Below are 24,347 nucleotides of genomic sequence, written 5' to 3' on the forward strand. Positions count from 1 at the left end.
AAAAGAAAATGCAACAGGAAAGTTATCACCCTCCTACATTATTACAAATGAAGGCTGATATCTGCTGCATAATTTCCCATGGATTATTTTGGGGATCCACATGTCCTAAAACGAGTCTCAAGATAAAATATCTTTTTTTTTTTTTTCCTTTAAAGACCAAACACTGATACTGGTTCACTAACTTCTTAAGCATCTGAAAACATTCACTTTCTTAAAGAAAGATTGATATGTTGCTTTGGGTGTTAATACAATACATGGTCTTCATCATTACCAAAAAAAAAAAAAAAGAGAGAGAGAAAAACAAATTGTCAAAATTTGTTATGGAGGAAGTGTTCTCTCTCTGTGTGTCTCTTTCCAACATTCCGTCCCCCTTCCTCACACACCAACGCAAATAAGAGGGTACTTCAAAAAGTTCATGGAAATATTCGCAGTCTCTTTTAATTCTATTTTTCCACACACTTTTTGAAGTACCCTCGTACAAACCTATACCAAAAAAATAAAAATAAGAAAAAAGCATTTAGATTCAAGGATATAATGGGGCTTATATAAGGCAGTATTTCTTATATTGACGAAACATGTAAATGAAGCAAGACTGCAGAATGACATATTTCATTCTCCTTACAGCACTGTATTTCTCAAAAATATGTTCTTACCTTTTAGAAAAAAGCTCACTGCAATAATGACAATCAAATCTGCACAAAAGTGCTTGAGCTACAGAACAAGAAGGATAAAAAAAAAAAGAACTTAAAAGACACTGCTTTTTCAGGGATTCAAAAACACTACTTTTTGAAGATTCAAGACAGTTAAACTAATTTTAAAACCTTCGCATTTCTAACATTTTGCCTGATTAATTCAGCCCTCCCAACTCCTCTCTCCTATCCTTTACATTTCATTCCCCCCCAACTCCAGCCCACCATGACCTACCTCCACCCACAGTCTGCTAAATGAATCACAGCATTCCAGGACAGTTACAGGACATAACAGTTTCTTCTGGGGTTTTCACTTGCAATGTTGTTGGCAAGGAGAATTTTATTTGTAAGTGTTTCTATTATACTGACAGGGTCAATTAGTCCTGTGAACTATTGGTCTTTCTGCCTGATAGCTTGGTGAATTATTCAAGTGGGACCGTTTATAACTTATAACTGAATGCAGCCAATTAACCTCAGAAACATGACAATGGTGGCTATCTAATGGGATTGTAAGTTTATCTTAATAACATACTAATGTCATTTCCCCAAAATTGGTGGTATATTATTTGACAGAAGCTCAACATTTTCCCCAATAAGAACTGATTTGTAACTTATGATACATAAATTACAGAATATTTTTTGTTTTATAAAAGTTCACCATAAAAATTTTAAAGCTGATGCTTTGTATATAGGTTGAGAAATACTAGTATAGAAAATGCATTAAGATAAAATCTCAGTTAAGAAGTAACTACATCTGCTAATATGTATTAGCCCTTTCTATGTCATATGGGTAGCAAGTGTTTTCCTAGTCTATTCTGAGTTTTTTTTTAAAAATCATAGTACTTTTGCCATATATTAAAAACTGTTATGAATTAAAGTATGTTTATCCCATTTGTTATGAATTCTGATAATGCTGGCTCTCTTAGAAGAATCTCACTCAAATCAAAATCATACAAATATTTTTCTTTATTTTCTTTTAATATTTCCATTTTTAAAAAATCACAAAACTTCTAAACGTGATCAACGCTTTTTATAAGAAGCAAAACATAATCAATTTTAAGAGATCTGAAATGTGGAGTTAATTTACTATGCATGACAGGTGGCTTTTTTATATCTCATGTTCACTGGATTATTAGTGTGTATTTTTCTAGATGATTTCAAGGCCATTCCATCCAAGAATCTAAAGCCTTCTGAAGAATAACTGTTAGAATGAGGAAAAAATTTTAAATTATCAGATCATTAAACTAAATGCTGCATGATGTTAAAAAAAGCTGAAAACAATAATCAGCTATTGTGCCTACATTTGCTTATATGTTTATACAACTAAATAAAACATACGAGAACTCCTTAATATGCAATATCCAGTTTTCTTATCAAGATTTCTCCCAACATGCGGAAAGCACTACACTCTCCCAGAAGCTAATGTGAAAACAAATTTGTATTTTACTTCAAATATTCAAAAAATCTTTAAGTTGTCAAATATTTATTTTTTAAAAACATAAAAGAGAATTTGCATTAATTGACTTTATTATGTGAAAAACAATATGAATAAGTATTTTGAAAACTTTATTTTACTTAATCTTCTCAGTAATCCAATGAGACAGGCATTGTTATCCCTACTCTACATATGAGAAAACTGAGGTTTCAGAGAAGTCAAATATGTCTCCAAATTTCACACAACTAATAAGTGGCAAAACTAAGATTTGAAACCAGATCTGTCTAGTTCGCCAAATTTTGGTCTTTCAATATCACTTGGTCTAAAATATATGAGATAATCCCTTGGTCATCTCCCAGTGTCATCTTGCAATAACTGGATCATAGAATACTGCCAACCTCCAAAGCCATCCTATAAAAGCATAATATCCAAACATTAACGAGCAACAATTTGAAGGAGATTGATGAATGACTAAGGGTGTTTTAATATTCATATAATTACATAAACATTAAAGTTTTATCATTAATAAAACAGTACTTCAATTTTTTTCATATCACTTCCAATCCAAATGCACTGTCACATATATGAATGTACATGTGATCTACACAAAAGCTTGCAAGTACACATACCTGCTCACACACACATGTACTCATCCAAACTGACACAAACCATACTCTCAGTTTCCAAAGCAAAAGTATTGTCCATTATGACAGGCAACAAAGAAGTGAAAAGGTTTCTTACTACCACGGGTGTCCAGATATCAATTTCCTTGCAAAGAAGTATTTTAAAAATAAGTAGAATGACTTTTTGATTCTGTATTTTTTTTAACTATCTGAGCTAGTGAGCCAACTTAACATATGTTCTAGGAAAAACTATATTACAATTATCTCTGTTTATGCTTTACAAATGTTCAAACAGAAGCAATTTATTTGTTTGTTAGGCCAAACTGCCCTAAAAGTAAGTGCCTGTTACAGTTGCATGCCATGAGCATTTCCAAAAATCAATTACTACTCTCAATTTCTCTGCCTTCCAATTGACTGGGTGACTCTCAGAGATTCATTCAGTGCTTTGTAGAAAAGTTTGCAAAAATATTTGTGCAATTAGCATACACAAACATTTCTTAAAAATATCTGCTTGGCTAAAAGTCATGGCAGTTAAGATGTATATAAATAACTTTCTTTAAACTTGCCCATTTATATCCCCCTACTCTATAAATTTGTTACTGTAAATATTGTACTACTTTAAAAAAAAAATGCATCCTACAGAGAAAAAGTATATGGGTTAAGAAGTAAAATTCAAAGTCATCCATATTATTAAGTCAGCTTTGCTTGCTTTTAAAATAAAATCAAAATATATCCTATAAGCACAAAATAATTCAAGAACAGAGTACAAAATCAAAGAAAGTATCCAAGTTAGTAAACTATCACTTTAATAAAGAAAGATCTAATATTCTGACACAATGGATAAACATGTGCTCCAGGAGATTTTACATTATTTAGATAATATCAGAAAGCTTAAAATTGCAGCACTATCACTTTATATATGCCACAAAACAGTAATGCCACTCATGCTATAGTTTATTTTTATTATTTTTATTTATACATAGTTATGGGGTACAGAGTTCATCATCAGTATTTGTGTACAGTATGTGATGATCAAATCAATATTATTAGCATGTTCACTGTTTGTTACAGATCATAATTACCTTTTGTGTCCCTTACCCAATTACTCTCTATCCTTCTCTCCCCTCTGCCTTTCCCACCTCTAATAACTATAGGTCTGTTCTCCCTTCTGAAAGTTCAACATTTTATTATGTTCTTTCTTTCTTTGTTTCTAAGCTCCCACTTAAGAGTGAGGACATGTGGTATTTCTCTTTCTGTTGCTTGGCTTATTTCACTTAACATAATTTTCCCCAAGCTCATCTGTGTTGCTGCGAATGGCAGAATTTCATTCTTTTTTATGGCTGAGAAGTTAGTATTCCATTGTGTATATATACCACATTTTCTTTATCCTGTCATCTGCTGATGGACATTTAAGTTGGTTCCATATCTTGGCTATTGTACATAGGGCAGCGATGAACATGGGAGTGCAGGTATCTCTTTACCCTAGCTAGACTGGCTATTGTCAAAAAGACTAAGAATAACAAATGCTGGCGAGGATGTGGAGAAAAGGGAACTCTTCTACACTGTGGGTGGGACTGTAAATGAGTACAGCCATTATGGAACACAATATGGAGGTTTCTCAAACAACTACAGATAGAACCACCATAAGATCCAGCAATCCCACTTCTGGGTATAAACCCAAAGGAATGGAAATCATCATGTCGAAAGCATGCTGCAGTTTTAAAGGATTAAATCTGTATATCTAATCCAATACCAGTGGAAATTTCATTAAAATAAAAAGCAAAAAAACTAGATGACCTGCATGGGATGTACTCTCTGTCCAACCACAGATAGCTGATATTGAAATGCCACATACCAACATTAAAAAAAAAATACTTCCTGCTTAGATCTGGTAGTAAGGAATTGAATCTAAGACAACTTATTACTCTCTTTTACTCAAGCATGACTTAATATTGATGACACATTTATGCAGCACTTTCCAACCATGTGCAGTCATGTATAAGTAAGGATAAAGCAAGCAGCCATTACAAAGATAAAGGAGAAAAGGACATAAACTATTGCCAAACATATGGAAGGACATAAACATATTGACTGAGAATCTACTATGTATTAGGTATATGGTACATGTTTTTACACAGCTTATTTCATTTAATCGTCACAACCATCCAACAAGGTAGGCATGTGATTCTCATTTTTGAAAGTAAGTAAGTAAACAGAGGCTCAGAAAGAACAGAAAAATCGCCCTATATCACAAAATAAAGAAGTGATAGTACCAAGATTCCAATGCTGTTCTGACAGACCCCAAACTCCATGATTAAAGCAGCATGTGGAAAAGACAACCTAGAAACATGTTCCTTTCTCTGGCTGAGGTCTCATCCTTCTGTCCTACTCTGAAAACAAAATTTAAAACCCAGATTGAAGATTATGAAACAGACTGGGTTTTTCCCTCTGTAAGCCAAGGTTAGAGAACTCTGCGTTCAATGGGGAGTACAATATGACTCTGGGGGAATATCAGTAAGTTTCAAATGACTACAACCTCAGGTTAAATGGAGTTCAGTGAGTCATGATAATTCCATGCTACTGATAATACTGACCTTACTCAACAGAAAACTTTCAAATCTGGATTCTATATTTGCCTTAGACAATTCCTCTCAACATAAGGCAATTCTTCATACAAAGTATTTTAAAGCAGAAACACCTTTCAATGCCTTTCATTGATTTTCCTCAGATAATTATAAACTTTTCAAAAATTGATGAAGATAATATTTATCAACTAGATTTTACAAACTGGCTGAGAATAATTTTGACTTGATTTTTATCCTCTTATTATCTTAAATATGAGACAGCTACCTTTAATACGAAGATAGAAGAGTGAAGGCAGGAAGAGATTTCTTCTCATTCCTCAATCTGTTTTTATTCCCTAAAGTATTTTCCTTATCATGTTTAATCTGAGCTTATCGCCTCTGAGTCATGATAAAAGGCAAGTTATGGATCTCCTAGATTCCCCCAAGATACATTACATTCCCTTTAGGCATTATCTTCTCTAAGATCACATGCTTATGTCAGAAAGTAGAGCTGCTAGGGTAGAATCAACTTAAGAACTAATCTGCCTTGGATCCTTTTCTTCAATAAAGCTAAAACAGATGCCCCCTCCACTGTCTTTAAAATAAGTATCAAGGGCCATTGCAAAAAAAAAAAAAAATTGCACAAATATTAACTGAGCACCTATGTGCCAGGTTCTTAAGCCATGAGAGTGATCAAGACAGATAATGTCGTTGTGCTACTAATGGAAGCTATCAAAGATTTGTGACAGCTGAAAAGAAATATGCCATAAAATGATGAAATAAATGACTAAAGGGTAAGATTAGTACACTGAAATACATACATAATACATATATACACATATATATGCATATATGTGTGTATACGCACACACACGCACACACACACAAAATTGTTAAGTAGGTCTCAAATTTGACTCCAAGGTTCCTGGCAGTCAAAACAAACTGGGTATCTGACACAGTACAGAGATTCTTTTACTTAGAGATTAGTTTCCAAAGGGCCATCATTAAGTCCATTTAATCACATGTACAAATTTTTAACTACAAAGGCAACTGCTAATATCATCTACTGGTGGCTGACAGAGTTGACATACTTCTCCCCCACCTTCCTTAATGTAGGCCTGTGGATTAACACTGAAGAGAAATTCTATAAAAGCAATTTTATAAAATAATACAAAGTATAATACTTATAATAGCTAAAAGACATGCATGTCTTTCAAGCAGTTCCCAATTAAAAAAACAATAATAATAAGACAGAAAATGCAACTCTTAGAGGAACAATCTGAAGATCTGAGAATAAGCCTTTAAGACTATCAGTATCACAATAATTTCTCATACAAATCTTGTGTGTAATGCCTCTGCTGTGATTCATAAAACAAAGAAAAATAAAGTCTTAAGACTAAGTTTTGAGCTTTTAGCAATTATATCTAAAATGAGTATAATATTCAGTGGACAATGAAAACAGATGCAATAGTTTCTAAAAGGGCTATTCATTTTTCTCATGAATCTCAAAGAAACTGCAATTAGAGGAATAAGCCAAAAGCCATATAGTTATTATTATGAAAGGTTATTTTAAAAAGAGACATACTATGTAAAGAACATATATTGGTTGGCCAGATTCACTACAGTTAAGTGAAATGAGAGAAAGAGCAAAACAAAGACCTTGAAGGAAGTTATACTGTCCCTGAAAAACTTAATTTAGTCTAGGGAGGATACTATATACTACTAAATAATCACACAGTACGTCTCCTCAACTTCAGAGGAGTTTACACTGTCTGAATACTTACGTTAAGTAATACAAAATTTAAAAGCTATAAGTTAAAGAATGTAAGAATATTTTAACTGGGATTTTTAAAAATTAGAGTAAAATAACTCCACACAATCTCACTGATATATGGAACGTAAAAAAGTCGAACTCATAAGCACAGAATAGAATGGTGGTTACCAGAGGCTGGGGACGGAGGGATTGAGAAGGTGCTGGTCAAAGGACACAAAGTTTCAGTTGGACAGGAGGAATACATTCAAGAGATCTATTTTACACCATGGTGACTGTAGTTAATAACATTGTATTGTATACTTCAAAACTGCTAAAACAGTAGATTTAAGTGTTCTCACCACAAAAAAATTATATGTACATGAGGTAACACATCTGTTAATTAGCTTGATTTAATCATTCACAATGTATACATATATCAAAGTATCATTCTGTACCCCATAAATATATACAATTTTTATTTCTCAATTAAAATAATAAAATTTTAAAATAGAAGAAAATAACATTATTTAGTCTAAACAGCTTATAGAGTTAGAATCTACATATTTTCAAATTTTAGTTGTTCTCTAAATACAGATAAAATATAAACTAATATAAAATACTATTTTAGTAGCTACAGGCTATAAGTTTCTATTATTATATTGAATTATATTATAAAATTGGAGATGTTTTCCTACAGAAAAAAATACTGGAGCACACATTTATTACAAAATCTCATTTGCAACATGCATGTATTCTCAGGGAAGAGGTAGGAAAAACAGAAGTTGCCAGTGTGTTATAATTACTATTTTATTTGAGCTCAATATGCCAGGCAAACCCTAAGAAAACTTCTTATCCTGACTTGTAGGGAGGGAGTCTGAGGGTAGATTGTATATTTTCAATCAGAGGGATTTGCCACTATATGGTATTTTTTTTTTTTTTTTAATTTGGTAACTAAGAATGTGAACCTACAGAATATATAAGACCCATAGCAAGAATTTAAATTCTTCATTATCAGGGCCGGCCCGTGGCTCACTCAGTAGAGTGCGGTGCTGATAACACCAAGGCCACGGGTTCGGATCCTATATAGGGATGGCCGGTTTGCTCGCTGGCTGAGCGTGGTGCTGACAACACCAAGCCAAGGGTTGAGATCCCCTTACCAGTCATCTTTTAAAAATAAATAAATAAATAAATAAATTCTTCATTATCAAAAGTAAGTAAAAGAAAATTTACACAGCTACTTAGAAAACACCATGTTAATTAAATCTAAAGACTTCAAGCTCAATTAAATTAGACAGCTAACATGTTATCCGAACAATTTCCCTACTACTGACTCAGAGTTATGGTACCACTTAATCTGAATCTAGATCATCTTTTCTCACCAGAAGTTCCTTGAGAGTCTCCTCTGCCTACTGCCTCTGTCCTACTTAATTAAGCACCATAAATCAAGACTAGCTGTGAATCTCTCAATTAGTTAATTATCATTCTTAAGCCAATTACAAAGCAGACGATTCATTTTGAAAACAGTGGTGAGATAGCTGAGTTACTGTTTCTGTTTCCTGCCATCAACTACAGTCTTAAACAAAGGAGGAAGGACTCCCAAATATCTACAAACCCTTAAATTTTGAATTTTCTTAATACCCTTATGAAGGAGAAATGGCCACAGAAAAGTATCCATTGTCTCATATGCCCAATTTCAACTCCAATATTCTCACTCCTTTATTCTGAGACTTGAAGATTCATTGATTGTTCATTTACCATATGTAAAGCAGGAGGCTGGAAAATAATAAGGTTCCTGAATGGGCCCACCTCAATTAAGATATATTTTTAAATTATGATAAAATGCTTTAGCAGATAGTTTTCAGTAAGATTTGCTACAGCCCTTTCTGCTGATAGTACTGTTCTAATCAGGGACATCATGTTAGTTGCCAGGAATAAAGATTCACTCAAAAGTTACCACAAAATGAGGAGGGCCTACTGGAAAGTTTAATATATATCCATGGGAACCCATAAAAAAGTGACTAACCAGGTATGAGAGAGGTCAGTAAATAAAGACTATTGGGGGCCTCAGCCACTTGTTCAACTCTATATTTTTCTCTCCTGGTTATCTGTCTCTGTCCTTGCATTACCCTTTTCATTTTACACCATACTACATCTTCCCTTATCTCATAGTTTGTGATCTCCTAACCTTAAAATTTCAGTTTGCACATGGCCCTTCACCTTACCAACCCTTCTCCATATCACTATCTCTGCATCAAGTCTTGCTGCTGCTGATTTTGCCTCTGTTTCTTGTGAGTCAAATTTCTAACAGAGGCAAAAAATAAAAACAGCACTACCATATAATGTAGCAATCCTACTTCAGGGTATATACACAAAAGAGTTGAAAGCAGGATCTTGAGATATTTGTATACCCATGTTCATAGCACCATTATTCACAATAGACAAGAGGTGAAAGCTACCAAAGTGACCACTGACAGATGAATGAATAAGCAAAATCTGGTATACATATACAACAGAATATTATCTGGCCTTTAAAAAGGATGGAAATCCTGTCAAATGGTATATGAATGAACCTTGAGGACATTAAGCCAGTCACAAAAAGACAAATATTGTATAATTCCACTCATATGAGGTATCTAAAATAGTCAAATTTATACAAACACAAAGTAGTATGATGGCCACCAGGGGATGGGGGAAGAGAGAAATGGGGAGCTGTTATTTAATGCATATAGAGTTTCAGGTTTACAAGACAAAAAAGTTCTGGAGACGTGCTGTACAACCATGTGAACACTCTTAACACTGTTGAACTGTGCACTTAAAAATGGTTAAGATGGTGTATTTTATGATACGTGCTTTTTAAAAATAAAAAACATTTTTTAAAATGTCTGAGAGAGGGAATCTGATTTGCCCAGATGAAGCCAGCTACACAAGCATGAGTCACTGGCAAGCCTACAAACCAACTGCTGGCATATTTATTTACCAACTTTTTATTAAATGCCTACTGTTTCAGATACTGTGCTAGGTTCTCAGCCATGTGCCTACTCCTGCTCTGGTCAGCCAGCCATACCTGCTCAGTATGCTTTCCTTATAAGGGGGGTTGATAACCTATACCTCTAAAACCATGTCATTTTCACTTTTGTAAGTAATGTGCATATTTTTGTTGAATTATATGCTGCCATAAGGTTAAAGTTTTTAGTTTTTGTTTTTAATTTTGCTTGTTTTCTTTGCCTTTGGCTATTACTGCTGACACTCTGACTAAAAGAAACAGTGCACTTCTACTATAACTGCTATAAAAGGTCACTTGAAAAAAGCAACCTTACAGCACAACTCTTTTGAAATAAACCTAATCAACTTCTAATTATGCATTAGCAGTACAAAATCTTCCAAGTCAACACATTATAAAAATAAAAAACAAGAATCCCTGTCAGAATCATCTTATTTGGCATAAATACTATCATAAGAAAAGATGGAAGTCCTTCTATTAAAACAAATCATTTCATCAGTCTCCAATCTATAAATTCAGAAACTATTACTCCAAAGAGTAATTAAACTACTTTCAAGAACTACCTTAGTTCAGAATTACATTAAGTAAACTGCTTTAAGTAAACTGTCTATTAAAACATGAAATAAAGGAAATTTTTCAGTCCATATCTAACTATAAAGTCCTGACCTCTTTCAGCTTCCATGACATCACATTCTCTCAATTTTCTTCTCAACTTTCCGGCAGTTCCTCTCAGTTTTCTTCACTGGACAATCTTTTTATATCCAATCCTTGAGTACGGGCATTTCCATGGTTTCAGCCCTATCTAACACTCTTCTTTTCTACTATGTACACTCCCTAAGTGAATTAAAACCTATGTCTAAGTTTCTACTTACACACTGATTCCCAGATCTATATCTGAAACCCAGACTTCTTTTTTCAGGTTCAGATCATATACCTGACTATTCACTGAAAATCCCTCCATTTGAAAAGATACTAGAAATCAGTGACCAAAATTAATGTCATTAGCTTAACACCATTCTCTCTGCCCCTTCTCTCCCTCACTCCCCAGAACATTCCTTATCTCTATTCCATTTCTGGTAAACGGCAACAAGTTGTCCAAACCTGAGAAGAATTCTTAATGTCCCTTCTACCTATATAAACCCTACCCATATCCCCAGTGTATCCCATGTAGCAACTAGTCACAAGTCCTTTTGATTCTACTTGAAATACATTCCTTCCTCTTGAAACCAACTGCCATAGCTTCAGTTAAATCCTCATAATTTTCATCTGGATACTACCTACCTAGTCTTCATGTTGCCCCAGCCCCAGTATTCTCATGATTAAACTTTATCAATGTTTCCTCATTTAAAATCTAAACTTCCTAGAAGTTGACCGGAAGCACAATCTGACTTTTGCCTATACATTTTCACTGAAACAATTAGTGTAGGTACTATATTTATTTCCCTATGAAAATGTAAATTCCTTTTGTACAGGAACCATGTTACATCATAATAAATGTGTTGAATAAGTAAATACTTCTCCATTCTTTCTTGCCACTCTCACACACCTACCCAGCTTCCAGGAATACTGAATTATTTGCAGGTCTGCTATTATGCCATGCTGTTGTGCTTCCATACCTTTATGTACACTGTGCTCCCTGCTAGAATGCCTCTACTTTATTCTGCATCTGAATGGGCTTTATATTTATCCTTAAAAGTCAGTTGAACCATCACCTCTTTTAGAAAAACTTTTTAAACCATTGCTCCTAATATTCCATCGTGCTCCCATCCCCCCCAATATGTATTTATTACACTATATTATAATTGTTGATTTATCTGCCCGTGCATCCCACCAGACTATGAAGTGCTTAAGGGCAGAAACAGTGGACTATCTTTGCTGTTTTCCCAGTTATCTAACACAGTGCCTGGCACTCAATAGGCCCTAAACAAATATTTAAAAAATAAAGCATGAATCTATTTTGCATGGGAATGCCAGACTACATCTCTTAAATAACCTACAGTCTAAGTTTGTGGTCAAACAAAAAAATAAGAGATACAAGATGTTTCTCTCTTAAAAATATATATGATAGTCTACTGTGAATCACATTTTAGTTTCAACAGGAAATATACCCAAAATGCATAGTTACCTAAATTCCATTTTGAAAATAAGTAATGTAAATAATGATAAGTAAAAATTTTCAGAATTCCAAATGTTACTTTTAGACAGGGATAAAAGAAGAGAGTATGTCTGGCATAAAAATGATACGTGCATCACACCAAAACATTCTATGCTGATTTCAAAGATAAACTAAATTTAAAATATTTTCTTCTAAACTAGCTAAATTCAATAAAAACTATTTGCTGTAGATTGGATGTTCCCCCAACCTCATCAAAGCTTAAATCCCCACTGTAACTGTTGAGGGTGGGAAATTCTATTATGGTAATTGAAAGATGGGGCTTTGAAGAAGTGATTATGTTGTAGGATCATGCTGTAGTGAATGGATTAAAAACGGTGGTCCTGGGTGTGGTTCTGAGAGCTTTAAAAGAAGACCACATGAGAGATTAGTCTCTCTCTCTGCTCCACCATTTTCTGCCATGTGAGACTCCTGGGTCACTGTCACCACCACCAACACCTTCACCAGCTATATCTCCTGGACTTTGGACTTGCCAGCCTCTGAAACTGTAAGCAATAAATTTCATTTCTTTCTAAATTACCCAGTTCCATGTATTTTGTTATAAGCAACAGAAACAGACAAATGCACTGTTTTTCCAAAGGCTCAATAAATTCTACTCTCTGTCTTATCAAACCAAATTATGTTTGTAGATACTGCCTAAATCATCCCATATTACATCAATTTGTTTAAAATAGGCCTCTCAAAAGAAAGTAAATGTAAGTAGATTTTAAGATCAATGGATAGAGTCAGAGCCTTTGTCTGCATCTTCTTACTCTACCACATACATTAATGGAACTCAAGTTATAACAGTAAATATTATTTTAACAGAAGAACTGACTTATTAAGCACTTCTGTCAAAGTACCATATACAGACTCACATAGCTGTAATACTGTATTACTTATTTCAGTCCTCCTCTTAAAAAAAATTCAGTCGGTAACAGTTTTATTATCTAAAGACAAAAACAAGGCTTAAAATTCACTTACATGCTCTATCTTATGCTTTATCAATATTTTATCCTTTCATGGCTACAAATTTTAGAAGCAAAATGCTAACAATGACCAAAGGACAACTTTAACAGATGCTGAAAATATCTGCTAAACCTTAAGTTAACAAGTTGTTTTTCATATAACAGTATAGAAATAATTTCAAGAGCTGTCACAATTTGTCTAATAAATCACTTTAGTTTCACATTTAAGAACAAAAACTTCTACAATAGCTTTTAAAAAGAGAAATAACTAGTGAGCAAATTGAAAAGAACTTTAAGTTTTCTTGGATTTCAGCTGGAGATGTTTTTTAAAATGCTAAAACAGTCCTATATAAGATATAGTGTTCTTTGGTTCCTTGCTCTAAATGACAAAAAAAAATTTCCTCACACATTATTTTCCCTTCTGAGAGCAAAAGAACAATAATAAACCAAAACCTAACATGAAAACACAAAGATGTAAAGAATTTTCAAACACTATCTTTATTTGAAAACTTCTCTTGAATAACATGACTTCTTGCAGAAAAGTAACACAATTGAGATGAACTATTCTTAACAGATAATGACATTTGAAATGCTAAATTCTCACGTCTACGTAGAAATAGTCACATGTAGAAGCAATAAATTGCAAACATTTTATAAAACGTTCTTAAATTGTTGGCTTCTAGTTTGTGTGGGATGGGAATTTTGAACACATGAAATTAGAATAAATAGCATAAATAAGTTCAATATTGACATCCAAAATATTCTATTTGCCCAAACCCAGTTTTAGTATCGTGTAAGCAATCCACAGAAAGTCCATTTTAAGAACCTCCTCAGGTAGAGAGGTTAAAATACACACTCTAGAATATTAAATGAAGGGCCTGATTCCTTTGTAGAGATTTTTCAATCAAGGTAATAAAGATCTAGATACAATACATGCTTTATAACTGAAATGAAGGAAAATATATATGATAGAAAAAGAATAATTTGGGGATAAACTGGGTAGTCATTAGCTTTTCTCATCATGAACCAATTTTTTATAAAAATTATACTTCAAATCAATAATAAAATTACAGAAAGTAAGTATTTAGAATGTTTCAAGTAAACAAATCCATAATTTCTAGTAAAAAAAGAAAACCTATTAAAACACTCTAATACACACTACACCCTCCAGTGGGCAAGCGTCCATGGAAAAATATAAAAAGATTTAGTAGGATTTTCCACTCAGTTAAATCAGTCCTATAACTAATGAAAGATGTCTCTAAAAACCTCATAAAAGTTCACACTATTTTAATCACTTGTCTTGGTATCTGAGTTAGAAGCAAAGATTAAAAAAAAAATTTAGATCGTGTAGTGGAGTAATGTAAAAAAAATAAAATGGTGATCTGCTTTATTTTTCCTTAAAAAACAAAGTCATAGCGGACTGTTATTTCTTTAACTTATAAAAGAAAAAAGATAAACATTATAAATCACAAAGAGGTACAATTAAAAGATGAAAGTATCTTTCATATCATGATCTGCAAAAGGCTAAGCACTAATATTTTAAAGCAACATCCAAAAATTATGGTTCCTTAGCAAAAACTATGGCAAAAAAGCAGTATATTCATTAAAATTTTCAGGAAAACAACTTACATTATCACCTGGGTAATATTTAGTGTTACTGGTCTCATGAGGCTATGTGGTCACTACACAGAAATATAAACACATTTAGGAAAAATTAAGGGAGTACACACAGTAGCCCTTTTTCTATATGGCTAATGTTTCAGCACTTAAATGATATCATAGATGCAAAGACTAGATTAAAAGTGTCCCGCAAGGTCCAAATATTATTTAAATTTTCTCTTATTAACATCCCAAAATCCTTATTAAAGGTTAGTATGATTTCTAACAAAATACAAAACATGTTTAATACAAAATCTAGAAACACTGTATGAAGACATACATTTCCCAAAATGCATCAAAGAGTTTTTGAACATATATACTCTAGGAAAAACTAGCCCCACTTAAGACTACTTGAGGTGTCTTGAACTGACTAATGAGACTAGAAACTAAAGGACAACAGTGACATCTAGTGGAAATTTCAAATATATACCACAGATACCAAATCAAAATATTTTATTTCTAGTGTTTTACATATCTCAAATTGCCTGAGGAATTATATAAGAAATCTTTAGTTATAAACCAAAACAAGCCATTTCTACCCCCCAAAAGGCTTCTCAATATGAGTGATCAAATCATTTGATAAATACGAAATGTTTAACAAAGTATAAGAAGTAAATATCTCAAGTCATCAGAGCACTAAACACAGGTTAAATGTATCAGATATATGACTAAAAGGGCTATCAACTGGTCCAACATAATTATAAGAAAAATAATTTGAACTATTTGAAATATTGAATAAAAAAAGCACCACAGTTAGTGGAGGAGCTTACCAAGAAAATTAAGAGCTGATTTATTTATGAATTTATTCAGGTTTGGGGAGTACTTGTTAATGAGTATAGTCTCTTGGACAAACTAACAAATGTCTTTCAACCAAAAGAAAAATCTTACAGCAATTTTTCAAAAACTGAAATTAGTTCTCAAACAAGTTCTTTAAAAGTAAAGTACAATAACTGTCTACAACAAGACTAGGTAGTCATTTCAAAGCCATGAACTTGAGTCTGGACAACAGCAAGATGACAGACAGGACTTTCCAATGCTTTGCTCCCTGCAGAAACATCAATTTGAACAACTAGCTATATCCCCACACAAAAATACTTCACAAGAGCTAAGGAAACCAGGTGAGATTATACCAACTGAGTGTAGCACAGAAATTTAAAAAGATGTTTGAAGAGACTAGGAAAGACAATTTTACATTATCCATGTCCTCTTTCCTCCAACCCCAGGCAGCACAGCATGCAGACAAGATATCCTCCACTTGGAGGAAGGAGAGAGAAGTGAGTACCAGACTTTGACTCAGACCCCAACATCAGGCTTGACCCAGTAAAATCGAGCACTGGACAGGAAGCCACAGCTCCAAACTACAGGCCAGTACCCACAGACTGAGCCTCCAGGCCTGCCTTGGCATGGGGGCATACTGAGGCTCCGGGCCTGCCCTGGCAGTCTCTAGGCCTGCCCCACCACCAGGACAGCCCCCACAGACTCAGGCTCCAGGCCACCCTCCAGGGTTAGTCTCTAGACCTGCCCCAAGGCCAAACCAGCCCTAACAGAGCTGGGCACTCAACCAGCCCCAGCAGTGAGCTGGCCCCCACAGGCTCAGGCTTCAGGCCTGCTGCCAAAGAACTAGCCATCAGGCTGGCACCCATGGACCCAGCTTCCAGGCCAGCTCCTGCAGATACAGGCTCCAAGACAACCCAGGACCAGGCTAGCCACTGTGGCCCCAGCCTCCAGGCCCACCCCAGATAACCCCAGGCTTCAGGCTCACCTTAGTGCCATGTCAGTACCCCTCACCTCAGGCACCAGGACAGCACCCATAGACAAAGGCTCCAGGACTGCTCAGGGCCAGGCTGCCCCTGCCATCCCACACTCTAGCAGATTCAGGGATCCAGGCCTGTTCCAGCAGACCCAGAGATCAAACCCATCCAAGTGTACTCCAGGACTGGGCTGGCAGCCATGAACCCAGGCTCCAGGACTGCCCCTATAGATCCAGGTTCCAAGCTGGCTCCTGTGGCTCCAGGACCCAAGCCATCCCTCACAGACCTAGCCTCTAGGCTGGCCCCTGTGGACCCAGGATCCACACCTGTCCCAGCACCAAGCCAAACACAAGCTCCAGGCCAGTCCCCATGGCCCCAGGCTCCAGTGAACCTAGGGTGCAGGCTCACCCCAGTAGACACCAGGCCAGGCCAGCACCCACAAACCAAGACTACAGAACCAACCCTGCAAACTCAGGCTCCAGGGAAGCCCTCGTGAACTCAGGCTCCAGGCCCACCCCAGTGCCAGGCCAGTCCCTATAGACTTAGTCTACAGGCCCTTACCAGAGGACTCAGGCACCAAACCCATCCTAGGGTCTGGCAGCTCCCTAGAGACTCAGGCGCAAAGACCACTCGAGTGCTAGGTCAGTCCCCGTGGATACAGACTTCAGGCTGGCCCTCACAAAAAATAGGTTCTAGGCCCACCCTTGTAAATTCAAGCTTCAGACCCATCACTACAGACCTAATCAATAGGTGCACCTCAATGGATCCAGGATCCAGGCCTAACCCTGCTGACCCAGGCAGCAAGTCCATCCACAAAGCATGCCAGAAGGCTGGTCCAGAAACTCTGGATGCGCTGACCAGTGAAGGGCTTGACAAAGCCAGTGTACAAACACTGGAATGAGTCCCTACTTCTTGAAATGCAGAGACACCAAGATATGTCTACAAGGATCAAGAATAATCAGGAAAGTATGACACTACCAAAGGAACAAAATAAAGCACCAATAACTGACCCTAAAGAAGTGGAGATTTATGAACTGCCTGACAAAAAATACAAAATAATTGTTTAAAGGAATCTCAGCAAACATCAAAAAAATACAGAAACAATTAATGAAATCAGGAAAACAGTAAACAACAAAATGAAAAATTTAACAAAAAGATTAATTTAAAAAATAAAATTCTGGAGCTGAAAAATACAGTGAATGGAATAAAAAATGCAATAGAAAGCATCAACAGAATTGATCAAGCAGAAAAATGAATCTCAGAACTTAAAGACAGGTTATTTGGAAATACACAGACAAAAAAAAAGAAAAAAGAAAAAGAATTAAAAGGAATGAAGAAAATTTACAGAATTTATAATACAGCATCAAAAGAGTAAATATTCAAGTTATAGGAGTTGAAGAAGGAGAGAGAGAAAAAAGGGTAGAAAGCTTATTTAGAGAAATAATAGCAAGAAACTTTCCAAATCTAGGGAAAGACATAAATATCCAGGTAGAGAAAGGTTAAAGGTCTCCAATGAGATTCAATCCAAACAAGACAACACCAAGACGTATTATAATCAAATTGTCAGAAATCAAAGACAGAGAAGATCCTGAAAGCAGCAAGAAAAAAGAAGCAAATCATATATAAAGGAGTTCTAATAAGGCTAGCAGTGGATTTCTCAGCTGAAACTTTACATGCCAGGAGAGCATGGGATGATATATTCACAGTTCTGAAGAAAGAAAGAAAAAAAAAACAAAAAACTGCCCACCCAGAATACTGTACCCAACAAGGCTGTCCTTCAGAAATGAAGATAAAGACATTTCCAAACAAACAACAGACATGTCTTAAAAGAAACACTAAAGAGGAAATTCTTCAGACTGAAAGAAAAAGACACTAATTAGTAACACAAACACATATGAAAATATAGCTCACAAGTTAGTAAACAACCAAATTCAGAATATTCTAATACTTTAACGGTGGTGTGTAAACCACTTTTATCTTTAGTATAAAGGTTAAAAAACAAAACAATTGGGCCGGCCAATTAGCATGGTGCTGACAACACTAAGGGGTCTAGGGTTTGATCCCTGTACTAACCAGCTGCCAAAATAATAATAATAATTTTTTTAAAAAGAAAAAACTATTAAAAATAATAATAGCTACAAAAATTTGGTAAGGAATATACTACATAAAAAGACAAAAATTTTGATCTCAAAAACAAAATATGGGAAGATGATGGTGGAGTAAAAGTGTAATTATTTTACACAATCAAAGTTAAGTTCTTATCAGCTTAAAATAGCCTACTGTAATTATATTTTATGTAAGCCTCACAGTAACAACAAAGCAAAAACCTATAATAGATATTTTTAAAAATAAAAAGAAATCAAAGCATACCATTAGAGAAAAATCACCTAATCACAAGGTAAAAAAGCAAAAGAGGAAGAAACAAAGGATCTAAAAAACAACCAGAAAACAATTAACAAAATAGCAGTAGTAAGTTCTTACCTGTCAATAATTACCTTAAATATAAATGGAGTAAATTCTCCAAACAAAAGACAGAGTGGCTAAATAAATAAACAAGATCCAACTATATGCCATCTAAAAGATACTCACTTTATGTTGAAGCATACACATAGACTAAAAGCAAAGAAATGGAAAAAGATATCCCATTGAAACGGAAATCAAAAGAGAATGGAGGTAGCTATATTTCTATCAGATAAAGTAGACTTTAAGTCAAAAAATGTAAGTAGAAATAAAGAAAGTCATTATATAATGACAAAGAAGTCAATTCATCAAAAAAATAACAATTGTAAATATATATGTACCCAACATTGAAGCACCCAAATAGATAAAGCAAGTATTAAATGCACTAAAAGGAGAGAGAGACTACAATAATGACAGGGAACTTTATTACCCCACATTCAGCAACGGACAAATCATCATGAAAGAAAATCAATAAGGAAATATCAAACTTAAACTACATTTTAGACCAAATGGACTTAACACACATATACAGAATATTCCACGTAACAGCAGCAGAATACACATTCTTCTCAAGCACACACAGAACATTCTCCGGATGACATATAAAGCCACAAAAAAAGTCATAACAAATTTAAGAAGACCAAAATCATATCAGTTATCTTTTCCAACCACAATAGTTTGAAACAAGAAATCAATAATAGGAGGAATTTCAAAAAATTCACAAATACATGAAAATTAAACAACATGCTCTTAAACAAAAAAGAAGAGGGAAAATTTAAAACATCTTGAAATGAATGAACAGGGAAATACAACATGCCAAAACTAATGGGATGAAGCAAAAGCAGTTCTAAGAGGGATGTTTATAACAATAAATGCTTACCTCAAAAAAGAAAAAAAGTTTCAAATAATCAACCTAACGTTACATCTCAAGGAACTACAAAAATAAGAAACAAAGCCCAAAGCTAGTAGAAAGAAGGAAATATAAAGATCAGATCAATAACAAATGAAATAGAAACCAGAAAAATAGAAAAGACCAACAAAAATAAGAGGTAAACAAATTAAAGATAAACAAATTTGACAAATTTTTAGCTAGATTAAGAAAAAAAGAGATGGGACTCAAATAAATAAAAATCAGGAATGAAACAGGAGACATTACAACTGATACCATAGAAAGACATAGGATCATAAGAGACTTCTATGAACAATTATATGCCAACAAGTTGGATAACCTAGAAGAAATGAATAAATTCCTAGTCACATAAAACCTACCAAGACTAAATGATGAAGAAATAGGAAATCTGAACAGACCAGTAACAAGAGATTAAATCACTAATAAAAAATCTCCCATTAAAGAAAAGCCTAGGACTGGATGGAGTCACTGCTGAATTCTACCAAACACTTAAAGAAGAATATCAATCCTTCCAAACTTTTCCAAAAAACTGAAGAAGGAATATTTCTAAACTCATTTTTTGATGGAATCATTATACTGATACCAAAGCCAGACAAGAAAACTACAAGAAAAGAAAATTACAGGCCAATATTCCTAATCAACCTAGATGCACAATTCTTCAACAAAATACAAGCAAACTGAATTCAACTGCACATTAAAAGGCGCATTCACCATAATCAAGTAGGCTTTACCCCAGAGATGCAAAGATGGTTCAACATTTGCAAATCTATGAATGTAATGCACCACATTAACAGAAAGACAAAAAGCAATATGATCTTTTCAATAGATGCAAAAAAAGCACTTAAAAATTCAACACCCTTTCATAATAAAAACTCAACAAACTAGGTATAGAAGGAATATACCTCAACACAGTAAAGGCCACGTAAAACAAATCTACAGTTAACGTCACACCTAATGGTAAAAAGTTGAAAACTTTTCCTTCAATATCACAAACAAAACAAAAATACCCACTCTTGCCACTTCTATTGAATACAGTACTGGAAATCCTAGTCAGAGCTACTAGAAAAGAGAAAGAAAGAAAAGCCATCCAAATTAAAAGGATATTTGTGGATGACATGATCTCATATACAGAAAACCTTAAACACTCCTCCAAAAAACTGAAAAAACTAATAAACAAATTCAGTAAAGTTGCAAGATACAAAATCAACGTACAAAAATCTGTAGTACTTCCATACACTCACAACAAACCAGCTAAAAAAGAAATGAAGAAAATCCCACTTATAATAGCTACAAAAAAAAAATTCTTAGGAATAAATTTAAACAAGGAGGTTACCTATACACTGAAAACTATAAAACACTGATGAAAAAAATTAAAGCACATGTAGTATATAAATGAAAAGATATCCCATGTTCATGGAGGGAAAGAATTAATATTGTTAAAATGCCCATACTACCCAAAGTGATCTACAGATTCAATGCAAAGCGATCTACAAATTCAAGGCAATCCCTATCAAAATTCCAACATTCTTCACAGAAATAGAAAAAACAATCCTAAAATTCACACAGAACAACAAAAGACCGCAAACAGCCAAAGCAATCTTGACAAAAATGAACAATGCTGGAGGCATCACATTACCTGACTTCAAAATATACTATACTACAAAGCTATAGTAATCAAATCAGCATGGTACTGGTATAAAAACAGACACAAAGATCAACAAAATAGAGAGCCTAGAAATAAATCCACATATTTATGGCCAATTGATTTTTAACAAAGGTGCCAAGTACACATAAAGGAGAAACGATGGCCTCTTCAATAAATGGTGCTGGGAAAACTAGATATACATGTGTAGAAGAATGTAATCTGATTCTTATCTCACACCATATACAAAAATCAACTCTAGATGGATTAGACTTAAACATCAGACCTAAAACTGTAAAACTACTAAATAAAACATAGGGGAAAAGCTTCCTGACATTGGTCTGGGCAATGATTCTTCAGATATGACCCCAAAAGCACAGGCAACCAAAGCAAAAATAGACAAATGGACTTACATAACACTAAAAACCTTCTGCATAGCAAAGGTGAAGAGGCAACCTAAAAAATGGGAGCAAATATTTGCAAACCATACCTCTGATAAGGGGTTGATATCCAAAATATATAAGGAACTAAAACAACTCAAGGGCAAGAAAACAATACAATTTAAAAATGGGCAAACAACTGAATAGGCATTTCCCAAAGATGGCATACAAATGACCAACAAGTATATGAAAAAATGCTCGAAGTCACTAATAATCAGGGAAATGAAAATAAAAACCACAATGAGATACCACCTCACACCTGTTAGAATGGCTATTATCAAAAAGATGAACGATAACAAGTGTTGGTGAGGATGTGGAGAAAAGGGAACCCTTGCACACTGTTGGTAGAAATGCATATTAGTACAGCTATTATGGGAAAAAAAAAAAATACAAGGTCCCCAGAAAATTAAAAATAGGACTACCATGTGATCCAGCAATCTCATTACTGGGTATATATATACATATATATCCAAAGGAAATGAAATCAGTATGTTGAAGAGATATCTGTAGTCCCTTATTCACTGCAATGTTATTCACAATAGCTAAGACATGGAATCAACCCAAGTGTCCATCAGCAGATGAATGGATAAAGAATATGTGGTTTATATACACAATGGAATACTATTCGGCCTTGAAAAAAGGCCTGTCATTTGCAACAACACATATGAACCTGGAGGACATCATATTAAGTGAAATTAACCAGGCACAGAAAGACAAATACCACATGATCTCACGTATATATGGAATCTAAAAAAGTTGATCACAGAAGCAAAAGTAGAATGATGATTTCCAGAGGCTTCAAGGTGTGTGGAGGGGGATGTTGGTCAAAAGATGAAAAATTTCAGTTAGATAGGAGGAATAAATTCAAAAGATCTATTGTACAACATGGTGACTATATTAATAACAATTACTGTACTCTACAACACTGCTGAGAGTAGATTTTGAGTGTTCTCATCACAAACAGTGGTATGTGAGGTAATGCATGTGTTAATCAGCTCAATTTAGCCATTCTACAAAGTATACATATTTCAAAACATCATGTTGCACATGATAAATACATACAATGTTTGTCAATTTAAAATAATTAATTTTGTAAAAAGTGACAAACATCTCAAAGAAGGATAAAACAACAAAAATGCCTAGGTGGACAACGTCCTTACCTATTCTTATTTGTCAATACATAAGCAACTTCACAAGAAAACAACACTGCATTTAATAAGAAAACCATGGAAGAACGTGTACTTTTTATTCAGTATTTTGTTTCTAACTGTTTATATTATGGCACTAAGTCAAATAAGAGTCTCAGCCACAAATAAACTGAAAGTTTTTCAAAAAATCACAAGTGCTTCCTAGCTCTCTCAGAACCAACAGATTTTAATGATTACTTGGGTTCAATGGTTTCCTGACAGAAAATGCTAAGAGCCAGAGCTTCATAGGTATACAGTTCAAAGACACTAAAAATATCCCTGAAAGGTAAATATTTGGGGACTAGTAAAATTCAGGTAACAAAAGAACCATCCAAATAGCTTCAAAAAGTTATAAACAGAATAAATGAAGCGTGGCATATTCAAACAACACAATACAACTCAGGAGAAAAAAACATGAAATACTGATACATGCAATGACATGGATGAATATCAAAAAAATTAAGCTGAGTGAAAGAAGCCTTACATAAAAGTTACATCCTGTATGATGCCATTTATGTGTTAGCCTAAAACAGGAAAAACTGATCCATGGTAAAAACAAATAAAATCACAACAGTAGTGACTTCTGAGGATAGGGCAGAGATGAAAACTGACTGGAAAAAAATATGAGGGAATTTTCTGGGATGATGTATATGTTCTATATCTTACTATGAGTTGGGTTTACAGAGATGTATACATTTGTCAAAATTCACCAAATGATATACTTGAAATTTGTGCAAAATTGTACATAAATTAACCTTAAAAAATTAATATTAAGCAAATATTGATAACTCTACTAATATATCATGGTGAAGTATGTGGGATGAAATGTACATATACCTGCAACTTAATGCATAAAAAAATTAGATCGACAGATTGTAATAAAGCAAATATAGGGAAAAATTAACAGCTGAAGAATCTAAGAGTTGAGTAATTGGGGTACACTGTACAATTTTTCAGCTTTTCTGTATGTCTGAAAATTTCTATAACAAAATATTGGAAAAAAACCCAAAGAGAACAACCAGAACTTATATAAAAAATATATGTAAGTATGTTTTCTTCAATAATGACAATTTTCCTTTTATATATTGCTACGGTTTAGATGTGGTTTGTCCC

General features: G+C 34.2%; 1 protein-coding gene across 3 annotated transcripts in view; it reads right to left on the reverse strand.

The window, feature by feature from the left end:
- Positions 1-24,347, reverse strand: part of ANAPC10 (anaphase promoting complex subunit 10) — a 114,132-nt gene that overhangs the window by 45,645 nt on the left and 44,140 nt on the right. The window lies entirely within an intron of this gene.

This window comes from Cynocephalus volans, chromosome 9, assembly GCF_027409185.1.
Source record: "Cynocephalus volans isolate mCynVol1 chromosome 9, mCynVol1.pri, whole genome shotgun sequence".
Lineage (NCBI taxonomy): Eukaryota > Metazoa > Chordata > Mammalia > Dermoptera > Cynocephalidae > Cynocephalus > Cynocephalus volans.